This window comes from Hakea prostrata, chromosome 2, assembly GCF_041222555.1.
Source record: "Hakea prostrata isolate BN-2017 chromosome 2, UWA_Hpros_2, whole genome shotgun sequence".
Classification (NCBI taxonomy): domain Eukaryota; kingdom Viridiplantae; phylum Streptophyta; class Magnoliopsida; order Proteales; family Proteaceae; genus Hakea; species Hakea prostrata.
The window spans coordinates 1,314,745-1,332,647 of record NC_142601.1 but is presented as its reverse complement, the minus strand read 5'-3'; the positions used below and the strand labels follow the sequence as shown (position 1 = coordinate 1,332,647).

General features: G+C 37.3%; 1 non-coding gene across 1 annotated transcript; it reads left to right on the top strand.

Annotated features, from left to right (window-relative positions):
- The first annotated feature begins 10,193 nt into the window (after nucleotides 1-10,193).
- LOC149023187 (small nucleolar RNA R71) lies at nucleotides 10,194-10,300 on the top strand. The gene has a single exon (XR_016171922.1). It is a non-coding gene; the product is annotated as a small nucleolar RNA R71 (small nucleolar RNA).
- Nucleotides 10,301-17,903: the final 7,603 nt, after the last annotated feature.

Here is a 17,903-nt window from a genome sequence, read left to right as displayed (position 1 = left end):
AAGATAAGTCCAACATCCTTCGTCTCATCTGCTGGCTAAAGCGAATCCGGACCAGTTCCATATGGGGATGAATCCAATCCTAGGGCATTCCACTTTCTGGGATCTTTGAATAGAAAAAAGAATGGATCTGCAGGGTCCCAAATGAATTGGCACGTCATGTTATGTAATTAATCTATAGGTCATGTCATTCAATTTTTTTTTGAAAACCTTATATTTTGAAATTTTGAGTAGATGTTCCAAATTAGGGTTGTCGATCTACGAAAATTACGCTTAAGGGCATGAATGATTTGAATTGGTTTTCGTATGTGGCTAGTACACATATTTACACTCCTAATAAAATTCCGAGTTAAACTTGTATTCTGCTTTGATTATTAAAAAGCACTTAGAATATTTAATTGGAATTTTGATCATAGAATGCCCTAGCTTAAGAGTAATGATTTGTGTTCTTAGTTAAACTTATAGCCTTTAAAATGTACCCTAGTTTTTATTAGAATTTTAAATCTAATTAAGCAAGAAATTATTTACATAAAAGTTTTCTGATAAAAATATAATGTAACAAATGACTTAGTTTGATTTTATGGTAACATATGAAAAATAAAAGAAGCAACAAATCATTTAATTCTACTAAATGGGAACAACAAAAGAAGTAAAAAAAATAATAAAAAACGAAGTTGACTTATAGGATCAGAATGACTTGGGGTTGAAATCAAGGCTTTGATCAAGGTAATATGAGGGTCAATATTAGGATTAATCCATGGTTAAAGTCAATGTCAAAATCAGGTTTGGGATCAAGGCCATAATCAGGGTCAACAATAGGGACAAAACCATTATTAGGATCAGGGTCATGATCAGGGACAAGTTTCTAGCTTTAAGTATACAATTCAATTGAGAAGTCTCCTCTTATCTTCAGACCACCAGCTCACCCTTAGATAAGACTATTCCAGGTATCAAGCAAATACCAAGAACTCAAGATTTAAGCAATATTGACCTTCTTAGACATTTGACATTTATAAGCACATTAATTCATTTATTTATTTACTGCAGACAATTTTAGTTTGTGCAATGTCTTGCCTCTTAAGCTTTCTAGATGGCCTATGTAGTGATTGTTGGGTCAGTCGCTCTTAAGCCAAATGGCATTAAGGGACCAGGTGTAGAACACCCCTCAAACTTACTTACTCTCAAGCCAACTAGCTATAGGCCAAGACTGGACCCAATAGGTCCTAATGTTTGACGTGAGGCACGATATTGGTGACACCGAGACCCAATTACTAAGAAGGAGGTCTATACTTTAAACTTTAGCAGAAGTTTTCACATCATACTTCAATTTAATTCATATTTAAATAGTCTAAAATCAATCTCAACTTGTCACCAGAAGCACAAGGCAATTCATGACAACTAGATGGTCAAACCATTCAGACTACCTTGAGTTCCTGTTTGTTGATTCAACCTTAGTCTCAAAATGTAAAATCCCATTACTTCTCTAGAAGGTGCTCATCACATTAGATGGGGTTTCTAAAACCCTTAAACTCTCATTTTGTATCCAAGCAAGGAATTAAAACGTAATTCTTACCAAAGCTAGAAAAAATAATTTAGACACTTTTTATCTTTGTGTCAATGCTCTACCAACAACAAGTCTCACTCGAGCTGACACCCCCACACTTAAATTATGCAGTGCCCTTAGTGCGTGCAACACATAGAGGAAAGAGTGTACCTGATGTTTGAAATTGTGATAGAGCACACAACAATAAAACCTAACAAAGAAACAAAGAACATAAAACAACAAGAAATAACATTTATACAAATGGGTTGACTCCCATAAAGCGCTAAGTTTAGAGTCTTCAGCCAGACTCAGTGAGAAGAGTCTTGAGGCATGTCTTTTTAGGTCCAACTCCTCAACAAGTTGACCATCATGCACCTTTGAAAGGTGACTAGAGCATTACATAACCCAAATGGCATTCAGGTGAATGCAAATGTTCGGAAAGGGGTAAGGGAAGGTCGTTTTCTCTTGATCAGTATGAATGGGAACTTGATTGTAATCAAAGTAATCATCGAGAAAACAATAGTGGCTTTGCCCTGCCAATCTCTTTAGAATCTGCTCAATAAATGGCAAGGGAAAGTGATATTTCTTGGTAACATTGTTCAACTTCCGATAATCTGTGCAGACACACCAACCAGTAGTAGGACAAGTTGAGACAAGGTCACCGTTGTCATTTGGTACCACAGTGATGCCGGATTTCTTGGGGACAACCTAGGTAGGATTGACCTATTCACTATTAGAGATCGGGTGGATAATTTCGGCATCTAACCACTTAATTCACTTCATTTTTCACTACCTCCCTCATATTAGGATTTCATATGATGCTACGGATCCCTTGGGGGTTTTGCTCAGTCCTCACAATATATCTTATGCATATAGATAGAAGGGACTATGTCCTTAAGATCAACTAAGGACCAGCCAATGGCTGCCTTGAATTTAGAAAGCACTCCTAAAAGTTGGTCTTCTTGCCTAGGTGATAGATCATAAGAAATAATGATTGGCAATGTTTCATCTTTCCCTAAGAATGCATAATTTATATTGGAAGGGAGAAGTTTAAAATCCAACTCAGGGGAGATATGAGGGAGGAGGTTGGGGAGATGCAAGCAATGGAGGTAGGGGTTCGAATCTAATTGTAAATGGTGGTTATGCCAAAGGAGTGGAAGAGTCCAACAATATGTTGACTTCCTCAATATTCAGGTCAAATTCCTCAAATGTCAAGTAGTGATGCAAGGGATTATCAATGATCATGTTTGAAGTATAATCAGTCAATACCTTATCAATAAGATTATTGCAAAGCACTTTCATCTCTATTTGGGCTTAAGGATACATTGAAAATGTTGACTTTAAGATTTTTATTGCCAAATGATATGTTCATGACACCCGATATACAATTGATACAAGCATTTGCAATGGCTGAAAAGGGGCATCCAAGAATGACCGGTGGTAAATTATTGGTAGCTGGATTGTCCATATTTAAGATCAGAAAATCTATAGGAAAATATAGATCCTCAATCTTTACAAAAACATTTTCAAGTAGCCCACTGGGTCATTTGATTGAGCAGTCTACTAATCTTCCAGGAACTTAGCATAAGCTAGGACTTGCTTGATAGCATCCAATAGTGGGAGATTAATACGAACTTGTTAGAATAAGTCAATCATCTCCTGCATCTTAGCATTCTTTCTCGAGTCTGGAGTTGGGGACTCAAGAGCTTCAAGAAAGGGGGCCTTCGGAGTTTAAGAATTAGGAGTAGGACCCTCCACAATTGGAACGCGCAACCCCTTACGAGGAAATTGATGAGGAACATTCACATGTGGTGTCTTTTTACTAGGCTTGTGTATATCATCACCATTCTCACGAGTCAAATCAACCTATATTCAGCTCTCATGATCAATGGACAATGGCTTAGGAGTAGGCAAAGGTGAATAATATTCCTTCCCACTACGTGTCATAACAGATACTGCTTGGACTTGTACTTTCCTAGACCCAATTTGATGATTAGGGTTACCTATTGGTTAACTAGGTAATTGAACAGCTTCCTTCCTACTAATGGCATCAGCTAACTGACCAAGTTGGGTTTCTACCTTATTAATGGATTGAGAGTGAGAGTGCAACAATTGAGTGTTTTGCTCTAGTCCACTAAGCATCTGTAGTACCTTATCCTCAAATGATGAATTCTATGAGGGTTGAGGAGCTGATGGTTGCTCATTCCTATAGGCATTAGGTTGCATATTAAATGAAGGTGGGCCTATAAGGTAGTGTGGGTTATAGGGATTGGACACTGATTTTTGCCATAAGAAATTACGGTGGTTTCGCCATCTTTGGTTATAGGTATTGGAAAATGGATCATTGATTGGTTTAGAGACTCCTTGGGCCATATGTGCATGCTTCTAAATGAACTTAGGGCATTTTGCAGCCATATCGCAAGCAGTGACATAAAGCACATGCTTCAATCTGATTAGGTGGAGAGAAACTTGTAGGAAACGGAGATGAGGTTTGTTGTCCTAATGACAAGAGATCATCCAATTTCTTCAATAACAAGTTAACCTTTAGCGCTCATCTTAACGGTAGGATTGATCTCGTAGAGACCGCTCCTCTTTGGTTGCCCGGTGGATGGAATCTCAGTCCTAGCTGCCTAGGTATGGTGTTGGGAGTTTTCACTAAGGGCCTCAAAAAGGTCACACGCTTCATTCTCATTCTTATGCATGAAAGTCCCACCACAAGAATAATCAGTCATTTGCCTATGTTAGTCTCTAAAGCCATCATAAAAGCACTAAACCAATTGCGACATGGTGGGGGTACTTCCTAAGTAATTCTTTAAATCTTTCCCATGCCTCGTGAAACTGTTCTTTCCCTTGTTGGGAGAAACTCGTTATCGCTCTCCTAAGGCTATTGGTACGGCCAATAAAGAAGAATTTTTTAAGAAACTCTTGTTGCAGTTTGGTCCATGTGGAAATTTAACGTTGTTCAAGGAATGAAGCCAATGCCAATTAGCTTTTTCCTTAAGGGAGAATAGGAAAAGAAGTAACCTTAAATCGTCGATTGAGAAGTTTTGAATTTTAACCATGGAGGACACCTCTAAAAACTCATCTAAGTGCTTATAAGGCTCTTCATTGGCAAGTCCATAAAAAGATGGTAGCATTTGAATCACACTAAACTTGATCTCATATTGAACCGCCTCTTCATTGGGCAACTCAATACAAGAAATTGGCGTATATGTAGTAGGGATGAAATGGTCACTCAAAGGCCGCTCGTTGTTTGCCATGGTTCTTTGCTTCTTAAGGTTGGCCAAAGTCTGTTCTAACTCTAATTCAAGCGAGGTCAACTCAGGATTTAGAGAATGACGACCATGCATACACAAAGAAATAGCTAAATAAACAAAATTAAAAGAAAATAACTACAGCAAAAGAGGGGGTTTAGGACGTACCCGAAGCGCAATCCACATGATCTCCTTAATAGAAATTACACATTTGGGATCGAAGGGATGGGGATTTTTATAAATTAACTTAAACACCCCAATCTAATGCAAATGTTTCAATTGAAATATCCTAAATACAATTCCATCTAAGAAATAAAAGATAAGAATCTAAACTAATTATCAAACCACTACTCTTGCAATTACCCACAAGTCGAAAGAAAAAGAGATTAGTTAAATAATCAAAGAAATGAAGAAGAAAAAAAATCAGAAATTAAAAGCACCAAAACGACTCCAAAAATTACGCCTAATTGACAAAATCAATCTTAGCAACCGTGCTTCGGTTCCCCCGTAATGGCGCTACAAATTGATCGTGTCGCTAATCGATAAAAAATAAAGTCCTACACTAACCTAGCTACCAGAAAGTGCGGGGTCGAATTACGGGGAACTAAAAGGCTAAGTTACCAAGATTGAATTTAACAAAACCTAATCTAAAGCAAAACTGAATTTTTTTTTATTTTTTTATTTTTACTTTAACGAATAATTAGTAAGAAAACTTTAACTATGAATAAGTGAGGGTCTTTGGGATTTCAAATCCCCAATGCTTTTCACTAACCGATTTAACTCTACACCTCAAAACAAAAGATGGTCTCTTATAGATATGCCCTATCTTCGCAAGATTATCGTCCTTCGCCGAAGCTTGGTGTTTGTGAAATTAAAAGTAACCACAAGCGCACGGTATCGTGTAGCTAACGGGTCAATCTCAAGGAGATATGCCACTTAGAATTCAACTTCTTAATAGTAATGCGAGAGTGAAATGATTCAATTTTTGTTAAACTAATTAACTAAACTAAACGATCCTAATCCATACATCTAATGCAATCGAATTGAAATGAAAAATAAAGCAAACACAATCAATGCATAAATAAAATACAGGAAAAAAATGCGAACAATAAAAATAAAAGGAAAAGGGAAGTGATCTGAGTGTCAGCTTTGGATCGAAGGAAGGGGAGTATAATAATAATGACTTTGATCGTGGACCCTTTGCCGTAGCTTACAGTCCACCGATCGGGGGAATGGATATTAGAGAAAAAGAAATTGCAGAAAGTAAAATGGATACCTTAACCAAAGATAGGCACGACTGTAGGCATCTCTGATTAAGGACCCAGGGGAAGAGAGAATAATAAATAAATGTTGAAAAAGAAATTGCAGAAAGTAAATAACAGAAAGTAAATTGTAGAAAGGAAATAACAGAAAGTAAAATGGAAACCTTAACCAAAGAGAGGCACGACTGTAGGCATCTCTGATCAAGGATCCAGGGGAAGGGAGAACAATAAATAAATGCTGAAAGTAAATCCTAAATTAAGAATATGGAGGGGTAGATAGAAGCGGGAATGGAGGGAGGAGAGAAGATTAATAAAGAAGGTTACTTACTTGCGAATTGAACAAACGATTCGAATATCAACCAACCCTTACAACCAGATCTAGATCTAGAATGATCTAAATCTGCAATTGCTAGACCCAGAGAAAAACGAATCTAAAAACTTGAAACTTGAACTTGAATTGCATTACATAAAAAAAATTAAACCTAAACATTCAATCTAGAAATTAAAATTTCACAAATGCAAGCAAAGAAAACTAAAGAAAGCCTAAATAAACCAAAGAGAGAAGAAAAAGTGCTTCTACTAAGCTCTAAAACACATTCTCCCTTGATGGAGTATGCTCTCCTTTTATAGAGTTTACATGGGATATGAGGCACGACTGAATTTGAATAAAACTCAGGGTTCCTATCTGACTCAGCCAATTAGGGTTTTGACGTACTAATCGGTGCTTAGAGAGATCAGATGCATAATTCCACCGTTGGATTTGAGGTATAAGTAGTCGTGAAGCTCTCCTCCAAAAATCAGCACGATCGGACATCGGATGATCGTTCGATGAAGGGCTTGATTGAAACTGGATATAGACATTCAAAAACGGGATTTTTGCCTCTTCCTTCTCTAAATATAATTCTTTTTCTTCTTTTCCTTTCTTTAATTAAATCCCAGATAGGAAATAAGATATTGAAGTATGCAATGACTCTTTTTTCCATTTGGACTCTCTCAATAATATCTCTGTAGATTTGATTGATAATTTATAATCTCAACCGTAGATCAAATTTGCCTTCTTTATCTCTTCAATATTTCGGAGTTGGCCCATAATCACACATCTCTAGCCCATCATGCTCCAGATCAGGCCCATTTGGGAATTTGAATGGACTTCTTGACGTGTAAAATTGCATGATTCAAGCCCAAAACTCCAAATATTTGCTTAAATCTTGAAAAGTCCTAAAATCTGCAAAACAAAATAAAACCCAAGGTAACTCCACTCCAAATGTATAAAATGCATGCTTTATGTCTTAAGATTTCACACATAAATGTGCTCATCAAATTCCCCCACACTTAGACTAAGTTTGTCCTCAAACAAAAATTAAAGAAAAAGACAAATGCAGGTAAGAAACTAGTGCAACAAAATAAATCCTAACTCACTTTCGTATGAATCATGGTTACACTTAGCATGTGCAACAGGCCTTTAAACCACTAGGTTACCCCTAGAGGACGAGTTTTGTCTCGTGGATGTTTGCAGTGAATGTACATCCAAAATTCCAATTTTAGCTCAAAATAAAACATTGCAAATTCCAACTCTAACAATTGGTAAGTACTCATACAAGATCAATAGCTATAACAATTTTTCTCACCATTGATTTAAGATCCCCCACATTTGAACTTTATTATCCCCCACCTTATATCTTTGAAGTACACCTCTCCTTTAAGCAAAACCACTCATAAAGTAAGGGGACCCAGGACTAAGGTTTTAAAGTATTTTTGACCAAACAATTTTACCAAAGCATTGATGACACTTGTATTTATCTCTCTTTTTTCTTTTGAGTAGTGAACTCTACTTTACTCCACTACGGTTGGCTTGAATGACATGGTGGAGCAAACACCAGAAACCCAAGTTACTTTGTAGCTTGCTTTGCATATGCCCACATAGACAATGATGCGAGAGTTATTTTCAATAATCTCCTTCTTAAGAGTTTCGATCAAGTCACCTCGATTCCTGAGTCGGAGTGCCTTATCTAGTTCCAAGGAATTCAACTTTTACTTTCTACTCTTCTTCTTCTTCTTCTTCTTTTTTTCTTTTGTCATGCTATACAAAAAAATTGATCTCAACTTCTAGCCAAAGAAACAAGGATCCACAAAACCTATAAGTTAAGGGCCTTTTATTTTTCTAAGGAAAGTCCTATCTCAACATATCTACAAGTTACATTCCTCTCAACAGGGTTTTTATGTGTTCACGATGGGTACCAAAATCACTCTCATTTCACACATCATAGCAATTGAAAGAATATGTATACTAATCAAAGTCAAAGTTAAAATCTACAACGAAGCTATACCCCCCCCCCCTAACACTTAAGTAATGCAATGTCCTCAATGCATGCGTGCTAAACAAGGAAGACAAATGAAGGGTATACCTTTCAGTCAAGATATGCTTATCATGGGAAGCTTTAGTCTTATCTTCAATATCAATGTATGATGGGGAAGGCACTCCAAATAAGAAAAACTGTGAATAGAAAAATCATCTCTAAAGATCTAAAGAAAAACATTCACAATGTTAAAGAAAATTCTGATCATACGTTGAGGTTCTCTAGAAGGTTTTGCATCCTTCATAAGATGAATATAATGTTGTTCAATGGAAGAGCTTAGACCTTTGACATTAATGATAGACCAACTCAATGCTTCTCTATTATCACTCAATAATGTGATCAACTCTTATGTTTTGTCAAAAGTTAAATCAGAGACAACAATGACAGGAAGAGGATTATCTTGTCCCAGGAAAGCATACTTTAAATTAGAAAGCAATTCTTTCAATTCTAGCTTAGGGGGTTCAATTATTAAGGGCTTAGGAATGGAGATGGAGATGGAGATGAATAGGGGTTTAATAGGCTCCAAAGGTGTGTGAAAATTTAAGACTTCAGAAAAGAAAGTTTCACTATCATTATCCAACATATCCATACATTCTTGAAATTCAGAATCAAAATCAATCTCAAAGTTGGTAATCACATTATTAGGAAAATCAAAAGATTCTTCAACTACAGTAATTGGCTCATTCTCAACTTCTATGGGTTTCTCAGACAAACCTTTATTAGGAGATACTTGAACATTTTCCTCATCACAGTGGTCACTAATCTCGCTTTTTTCATTAATATGTGACTCACCTGTTAAATACCCTTTCCCACTTCGCAATGCAGACACAGAATTAATTGAAGCTAAAGAAGAAGGGGAGGATTCAACTGGGTTGACTTGATTTGGTAAACTTGATGGTCTTTGTTGAATCTGAATCCTAGGATTTAACTCAGGTTGGCTGGGCATTTTACCTCTTTCTCGCTCAGACAAAGCATTTGCAAGAGTGGAAATTTGTTTTTCCATATTATGCATAGAAGCCATAAAGGTGCTGGAAAACACTTCCATATTCTTCTCTAAGGAAGAGAGACGAGAAAACTCTGGATTGTTACTTCTATTGAAACTAGGTGATGATTGATTTTGTGCAATGTGAGGCATATAAGGCACAATAGGTGGATTGACAGACCTAGCTAAATTGGGATTCTGAAAATTAGGGGCTTGAGGGAACTGGACATTTTGATTATAAGAAAATTGTGCACTTTGTTGTTGAGGGGCACCAAAGTGATTTTGTGTGGAATAATTGTTTAATCCATTTTGGTTTTGCCCTTGAGACCATGAAAAGTTAGGATGATTTTTCCACCCAGGATTGTATGTGTTACTGTACGGGTTTGGAAACATCACACTGATATTTTCATGTTGGCCTCCAGAGTAGTTTGGGCATTCCTCAATCACATGTGTAGGAGATTGACACTATGCACACATAGCAATAGATTTGTCAATAAAATGTGCTTGACTAGGTGGTGGTGGTGTAGCTTTAATTACCAAAGTCTTTAACTTTTTCAAAATATTATCTATTTGTGCTTCCTTATGAACTTGGCTATCAACAAAATATCCCCTACTAGTCCTTTCAGACTCTTGGGTTGATTCTCATTCTCTAGTTCTATGTGCTAGGTCTAAAAGAAATTCCCAATCTTTGGAATCATCAGTGAATGATGTAAATCATGTGGGGCACATAGATTCCAAAAGTTTTTTGTTTGATAATCGATACCCTCGTAAATTATTTGGCATAAATGCCATAATTCTATACCATGGTGAGGGCATTCTTGGAGAAGGCTTTGGAACCTCTCCATTACCTTAGCAAAGGATTCATTGGGTTTCTGACGAAAGTGAAGAATATCTTTTCTTATTTTGTTCGTCTTAGAGAAATGAAAGAATTTCTTCAAGAATAGGACAGTAAATTGTTCCCATGTGGTAATGCTATCCCTAGGTAAGCTATAAAGCCACTTTTTGGCTTGATCCTTTAATGCAAATGTAATGAACCGTAGTCTTACGGCATCATCAATGAGTTGTTATACCTTCATAAGGACACAAACCTCCTCAAAATCCCTAAGGAATAAATATGCATCTTGATCAAATAACCCATGAAATTGGGGTAACATAGACAAATAATGAGATTTAAGCTCAAAATTGTTACCCCTCACATCAAGTAAACGTATACAGGAGGGTTGTGCAGATCGAGTTGGATAAAATCTATCTCTAAGACTCTTAGGTGGAGGTAGCTCTTCCATGGTCAAGGTAGACACTTGGACAATTCTATTTGTGGAATCACGAGTTCAGACACACATGCACTAACCACCTAATGCAATTAATGGCTCTTATGAAAGAATGAGGTTTTTTTTTTTTTTTTTTAATAAAGTAACTAAAGAAAAAAAATAACAAAAACAAAAGGGAAAGTAATGAATTTTCCACCACAAAGATTGAAACAATGATTCCAAAGCTGTAAGGTTGCCATATAGCTGAGCGCTGTATAGGTTTGACAGCAAGGGAATCCGTCTAGTCTTCGGAGCCACCTACAATCGAATCCTAAGGATTTTGCAGTAGAGTGGAGACTACTATACGTTTTTGTTTCTACTCAAGTTAAGAGTAATATCTTTGAATTCTCTTTTCTTTTTTTCTTTTTTCACTTAGATTTACCTAAGAATGAGAAAAATAAAGTGGACTAATACCTCCCCGGCAACGGTGCCAAAAGCTTGTTTGTGAAATTAAAAGTAACCGCAAGCGCACGGTATCATGTAACTAACGGGTCGATCTCAAGAAGATATGCCACTTCGAATTCAACTTCTTAATAGTAATGCGAGAGTGGAATGGTTCAATTTTTGTTAAACTAATTAACTAAACTAAACGATCCTAATCCATACATCTAATGCAATCGAATTGAAATGAAAAATAAAGCAAACACAATCAATGCATAAATAAAAGACAGGAAAAAAATGCGAACAATAAAAATAAAAGGAAAAGGGAAGTGATCCGAGTGTCAGCTTTGGATCGAAGGAAGGGGAGTACATTAATAATGACTTTGACCGTGGACCCTTTGCCGTAGCTTACAGTCCACCGATCAGGGGAATGGTTATTAGAGAAAAATAAATTGCAGAAAGTAAAATGAAAACCTTAACCAAAGAGAGGCACGACTGTAGGCATCTCTGATTAAGGATCCAGGGGAAGGGAGAATAATAAATAAATGCTGAAAAAGAAATTGCAGAAAGTAAAAGGAAACCTTAACCAAAGAGAGGCACGACTGTAAGCATCTCTGATCAAGGATCCAGGGGAAGGGAGAACAATAAATAAATGCTGAAAGTAAATCCTAAATTAAGAATATGGAGGGGTAGATAGAAGCAGGAATGGAGGGAGGAGAGAAGATTAATAAAGAAGGCTACTTACTTGCGAATTGAAGTATGCAAGGACTCTTTTCTCCATTTGGACTCTCTTAATAATATCTCTGTAGATTTGATTGATAATTTATAATCTCAGCCGTAGATCAAATTTGCCTTCTTTATCTCTTCAATATTTCGGAGTTGGCCCATAATCACACATCTCTAGCCCATCATGCTCCAGATGAGGCCCATTTTCGCATTTGAGAATTTGAATGGACTTCTGACGTGTAAAATTGCATAATTCAAGCCCAAAACTCCAAATATTTGCTTAAATCTTGAAAAGTCCTAAAATCTGCAAAAACGACATAAATTTCACACATAAATGTGCTCATCACTTGGCATGCTTAGTTTTCTTAGCTATAGAGCATCGTCGGTTAGACTTACAATTAAAAGCATTAACTAGAAGGATATAACTATCTAAATAAGCAATGGTTCATCTACATCCCAAAGAAAAAATAACTAGCTACTCATTACAAAAAAAACTCATAAAACAAATAATAATGGATTTGAAACTATTGCAAGGACTGCTACCAATCGCAGATTGCACTCTGACGAAAGCTTCAATTTCGGACAAAAAAACATTGTTGAACTCTTGGACAGAATAGAAGTGGAGATTGGTTTGTGGTCTTCTTCTTGCGCTCTGTGTGTGTGTGTGTGTGTGTGTGTGTGAGAGAGAGAGAAAGAGCATGGTGGGAGGTCTCGCGAGATATCTCGTTTTTTGAGATAGGCAAGACGAGATGGAGGTCGAGAGTAGAGAGTTGGGATATCTCGCTCGAGATCTCGCCATATCTCGCTGGAACTCTCAATTTTTGCCTTTTTTGTGGATTTTGGCTGAATTTCACTTGCAACTACTCTTAGCACATCTACAACATCGAAGGAAGATCAATCATTCTGTACTTGTCTTATAAACTTATGATTTAATGACTTATATAGAACTTCTAATGGTTATATAATTTTATTATTCTATTCTTGAAAATTGATATTGTGATACTCATATGGATGGACCTTTTGATAACATTAAGGTTGCTTGATGCATTTGATACACTTGCTTTTAATTTATATGCCTTAAAGGTTCTATATTACATGTTGTATAACCTTGCATTCCCTAATCCTACAACATTTCGGTTTCACACTATGGGTAGACTTAAAAATCATACATAAGGTTGTTTTCTGACAAATCCAAAGCCACCAATGTGTTCAAAATGCCTTAAAATAGTATAAATACCAAGTTTCAACCCAACTAGGACCCTAAAATCCACCGAGATGGGCCACCGAGTTAACACAAAAAAATTGTATATCTTGACCGAGATCTCAGTTTTTTTAGGAGGCGAGATCTCGCTCGAGAGTGAGATCTTCTTTTTCCCCCTTCGTCTTGTTCCCCTCTATCCATGGCTGTCTCCTCCTTTTTATCTCCCCGCACACTGAATTTGTGTTCTTTACCCCTTAATTTGACGCTTATTCTAACCGATTCTGGGAAAACTCAAAACTAGAAAGTCGTAGATTTTTTCGTCATCTTTCCATGACAGCTTGAATCACCTCAATTTGAGTTCAGATGAGAGAGTTATGCCCAAAATACCCTAGGTGATTCTGTTTGAAAGATTTTCAGATCTTGTTACCAATTTTGTTCCTTGGGCCTCCACCTGTTTCCAATTTGGCTAAGATTTGTGCTCACCTTGCATGAATTAAATTGAATCTCAGCATTCATGATTTTTGGGCAGCAAGATTGAATTTCATGATTTTAATTTGATTTAAATCCACCAATATCTAGTATCTTTGCTCCATATTATCTGTAATAACTAAAATGACCTTATTCCTGAAAAAGACACAAAGATACTCAATTAGCTCTCTTCTAATTAATTAAGTACGGAAAATGAAATCAAATAAATAATGATAAATGCATGATTATTAGCCGGCCGTCATCTGTTGTCATCGATCCTCCACTCCGTCACACAAAGTGGCAGAGGAGAAAGAGGTTCAGAGAAGTGAGGGAGGGAGAGAGAAGTAGGCGACGGGAAGCAAAGAGGTGACAGAATGAGATGGTAAAGGCAGTGGCAATGAACCGGTTGTCAGCCATGGAACATCAGTCAGTCTCCACTTCGACAGAAAGAGGCGGAAGAAATGAGGAGAGGGTAGGAGAGAGAAAGAGAAGCAAGGTGAGGGAAGAGAAGACAAGCGAGAGAAAGGAGATGATAGAGGCAGCGGGCATGCCGGCATCAGCCGCCGTCATGGATCCAGCTCCTCTCAGACAAACAAAGAGGTGCAAGCAAAAAAGGGAAGAGAGGAGAAGAGAGAGAGTTTATGGGTTGTGCTTGAGCACTTTTGCTTGTGAGCAAATCAAGCAACATCAAGGATGCCATTGTTCTTTTTCTTCTTCACAGCCTTTTCAAGATCCGCCGACTAAGCCTCTAATCAAAGTCACTTGTAGTTTCCTCGCTTTCACTTTCACCCCCTCCATCAAAGACATGTCGTCCTCAAAAGCTTGAATCAAGGAGGTCAGATTGCTAAATGATCCAGAAACACTAAAAATCAAGGGAACTGGAATGGTAAGACGTAAGACCTCGCATGTGGTTGATGCACAATCGGGACATCCCCACTTAAGAGTCGAATCCTGGGTTTCCACGTGAACGGATAGACAACCTAGATGAACATCATCCACGGCCGAGTTTTGTTGTGCTTTTTAGGAAATACTAGCAAAATTGATTAATTCTTTTGTCAAGACCATCTATGTCTATCAACTAGTATTATGTGTGTGGGTCGCACAAACTCAATATGGATGGAAATTCTATAGGAAATCCAGGGAATGGGGGAGCAGATGGAATAGTAAGGGACCAATCAGCAAGACTTATGGACTCGTACTGTATGTTCTTGGTGGTCTATAAATTATGAGGTAGAAATCCAGGCCTTGTTGACAGTGTTGGAAATGGCAAGAAATCTGAGACTGGAAAAGGTTATGGGTGAAAAGTGATTTGGCAACAGTGGTGATTTCAATTCAGACTAAGCAAATCCTATGGTTTGCGGTTCAACAATGGAATGCAGTGCAGCCTCTTTTGGATTCAAATTGAGTGGGAAATCTCCCACTGCTTTAGGGAGACAGATAGACTAGCTAATTATTTAGCAAATTCTGTAGTGAAGTACCAAGTATCAACTCCGGTGATAGAGTTGGCTGCTCTGATTGTCATAGAAGTGGAAACAGGTGTGGCTAGATAGCCGAGGTACGTTTTCATTGAAGATACATATTATTGGGCTCTTCACTCATGAGGGCTTTGTAATGGTAACATGTGATGTATACTTTTTTTTTCTTTTTCATTTTCTATTTTGGTTCAAATCAATCTTTATTGGAAAAAATTAGTTTTACGTACCTGCTAAGAACATCTTGAATCAGTTCAAACCCCTTTAATGTCGTCCATAAAGCATGCTTCAGTAGAATATGTTCTCTTGTCCGTCTCATCTCTTTTATGTTTTTTGGTTGAATCTTGGTTCAATATTGGGGTATTCACAGCCATGATTATACACTTTTCTTTTGCATAATCAACAACAACTACACCAAAAAGCCTTCTCCCAACTAAATGGGGTCGGCGACGTGAATCATTGTCTTCCAATCACCTCTGTTTGAGGCCACACTAGATACTTTGTCTAAACCATGTTTGTTTTGCATAATCATATTGAGGGAAAATTTTGGTATGTGGGGAACATACTGTAGCTTTTGTTGTGTAGTGACGGCTTTTTGACAGGTGCTTCTAGAAAGCCTTCGATTGTTTCATTTATAATGAGGTTCAAGAAGTAGGTGTATTGTGGTGAGCAGTTGTCAAAAATCCTTTTCATACTTGTCTTCTACACCTTGCCTGAAGATGAGGTTCTTAATTAGGGTTTTCAAAATTCAAGTTTGATAAATAGAGTTTGATAATGACGAAAGTAAGAATCTTCAGTGTTACCCTTGTATTTTTGAATTTTTAGTTTTAAATTTTATGATAATTAAAATATTTAATATACAGAGTTATAGACACTTTGGATTTTTTATTATTATTATCTTTCAACACTACACAGTAAGTAGTAATGCAATGAGAGTTACTTGAATAGGTGTAACGCAAACCTTTTTATCTTTTTAATTGTGCTAACATACTAACACCAGTACACCACAAATGATGATAATTTAGGTTTGTACTTGTCAAATTTCGAGTTTTTAATTATCAAATGAAATTCAAAGAAAGAAGTTCTACTATTTATAATCTATTTAATTCATATACTTTGAAGGAGCTGAGTACAAATGAAAGATTACAGAGAGTTACAATGGGAGAAAGAACAAAACATAAAAAATAGGTACAACTGAAACCTGGCAGATTTGTACCACCTTTCAACAAGATTTTGGTCGGAATCTCAGTATCTTGGTGGTCTCGACCCTACCTAGATAATACTGAGACGAAATGAGTTTTCAAAGATTGTTTGGGCCTTTGTTTAATGTGTATGTGGTCCTGGGCCTATTCTATGGCCCCCTAGATTTATTTAGTATCTAGGCCAAGTACGAAAATAGGTAGTTTGTTTATTCAAAATTAGGTCAGATCTATTAAGAGTCATGCACATTAGTTAAATAATCCTTATCTGGGTTTATACATGTTACCTGATTAGTCCATGTTAAGGACAACCATATTATCAGAATTCTATTTCAATTCAGTTTAATACTAAAAGTATAAGTAAGAGGACAATTGTAAGGATATAAAAAGCGCCTAACAAGTAATAGTTCAACAGATTCAGATTAATAAAATTCTGTTTTTAAGTTCAGGCTTGTTTTACTTCGCTGTTCCAATCAGAATAGTGTTTTCAGCATCGATGAGGTACCTCCAAGTGCATGAGATTAGGGTCTCTTGTGAAGCCAAGCAGTGATCTCTCATTTTCTCTGCAGCCGTGGATTCAGCCTTCACTCAAGTCATTCCATGTCCTCCACAGTTCTAGATAAGGCTCCTACATCCATTTAAGGGGCAGCCGACATATCCCATCCTCCTTCCATTTCACCATTTTACTTTATTTTTCTTGAATTTTTGGATTCCCTTGGGCATTAAACTTTCCAAGTCAGTTCTACACTGATCTGACCTTTGGAATTGACTCAAACTTGAAGGAACTCCCCCCCCCCCCCCCCCACCCCAACCCAAAAAAGAAAACTCACTTCCATTTAGGACTCTCAAACCAGCCATTAGATTTAGTCAATTTGCACAGATATCCACTTTAGGACCTGCATGCCAATCCCTTTTTTTTTTTTTTTTTTTTTGGTAAGGCATGCCAATCCCTTAAAGTTTATGAAAATCCAATCATTTCAAATTCCCAAAATTGCCCTCTACAGCATAGTTCAAAAATGTGGTGATGGGTTGATTTATTGAAGATCTTGGAAGAACTGGTCGTTGTTCAATGGAGGCTACATCACAAGGCGCTGGCCTTGGCGATCACCAAACCAAACTCTTGCAACAAAGACTGAAGTTATTTTTTCTCACAAATAAGTGGTGCCAGGGCATTAATTACAATCCTAGGTGGAATAAGGCAGCATATGATCTTTTGTCAGCCAAGCAACTCACAGGGTGTAGTTGGGTCAATCATTACATGAGATGTGCACCGAAAAGGGGTAAGAAAAAAGCATCAGTTGTAATACTCTGATGTAAAAGCTCTTACAAGAGCTACTTAACCAATATCTTGAAACAGATGTGATTGATGCTGGCGAGAGGGAGGCCTAAATGCTAAGCGACATGGCTCTAGATGAAATTATGGGTGCTTCCCCCATCCACCAGGACTCGAATTGGTGTTCTGGCAACATACCAGGTGGTATTCAAGTGTTTGGTGATAGTTCACATGTCATGGATAGGTAACAATTACCGTTGCTTGAAACAATGGCTGGGAGCATACTTCTCCTCAATTGTCGCAGAGGGTGCTCCTGCAACTGTTGTATTTGAGCCAGAGAAAGGCTTTACTGGAGTGTGCACGGAAGGAGGGAATGGCAACAAGGGAAGTGATAGAGAAGGTGCAGGGTAGAAGTTGCATATAGGGCTTGGTCAAAACAGGGTTCAGCATATTTTGGCAAATTTTGCCTTCTGAAGATGAG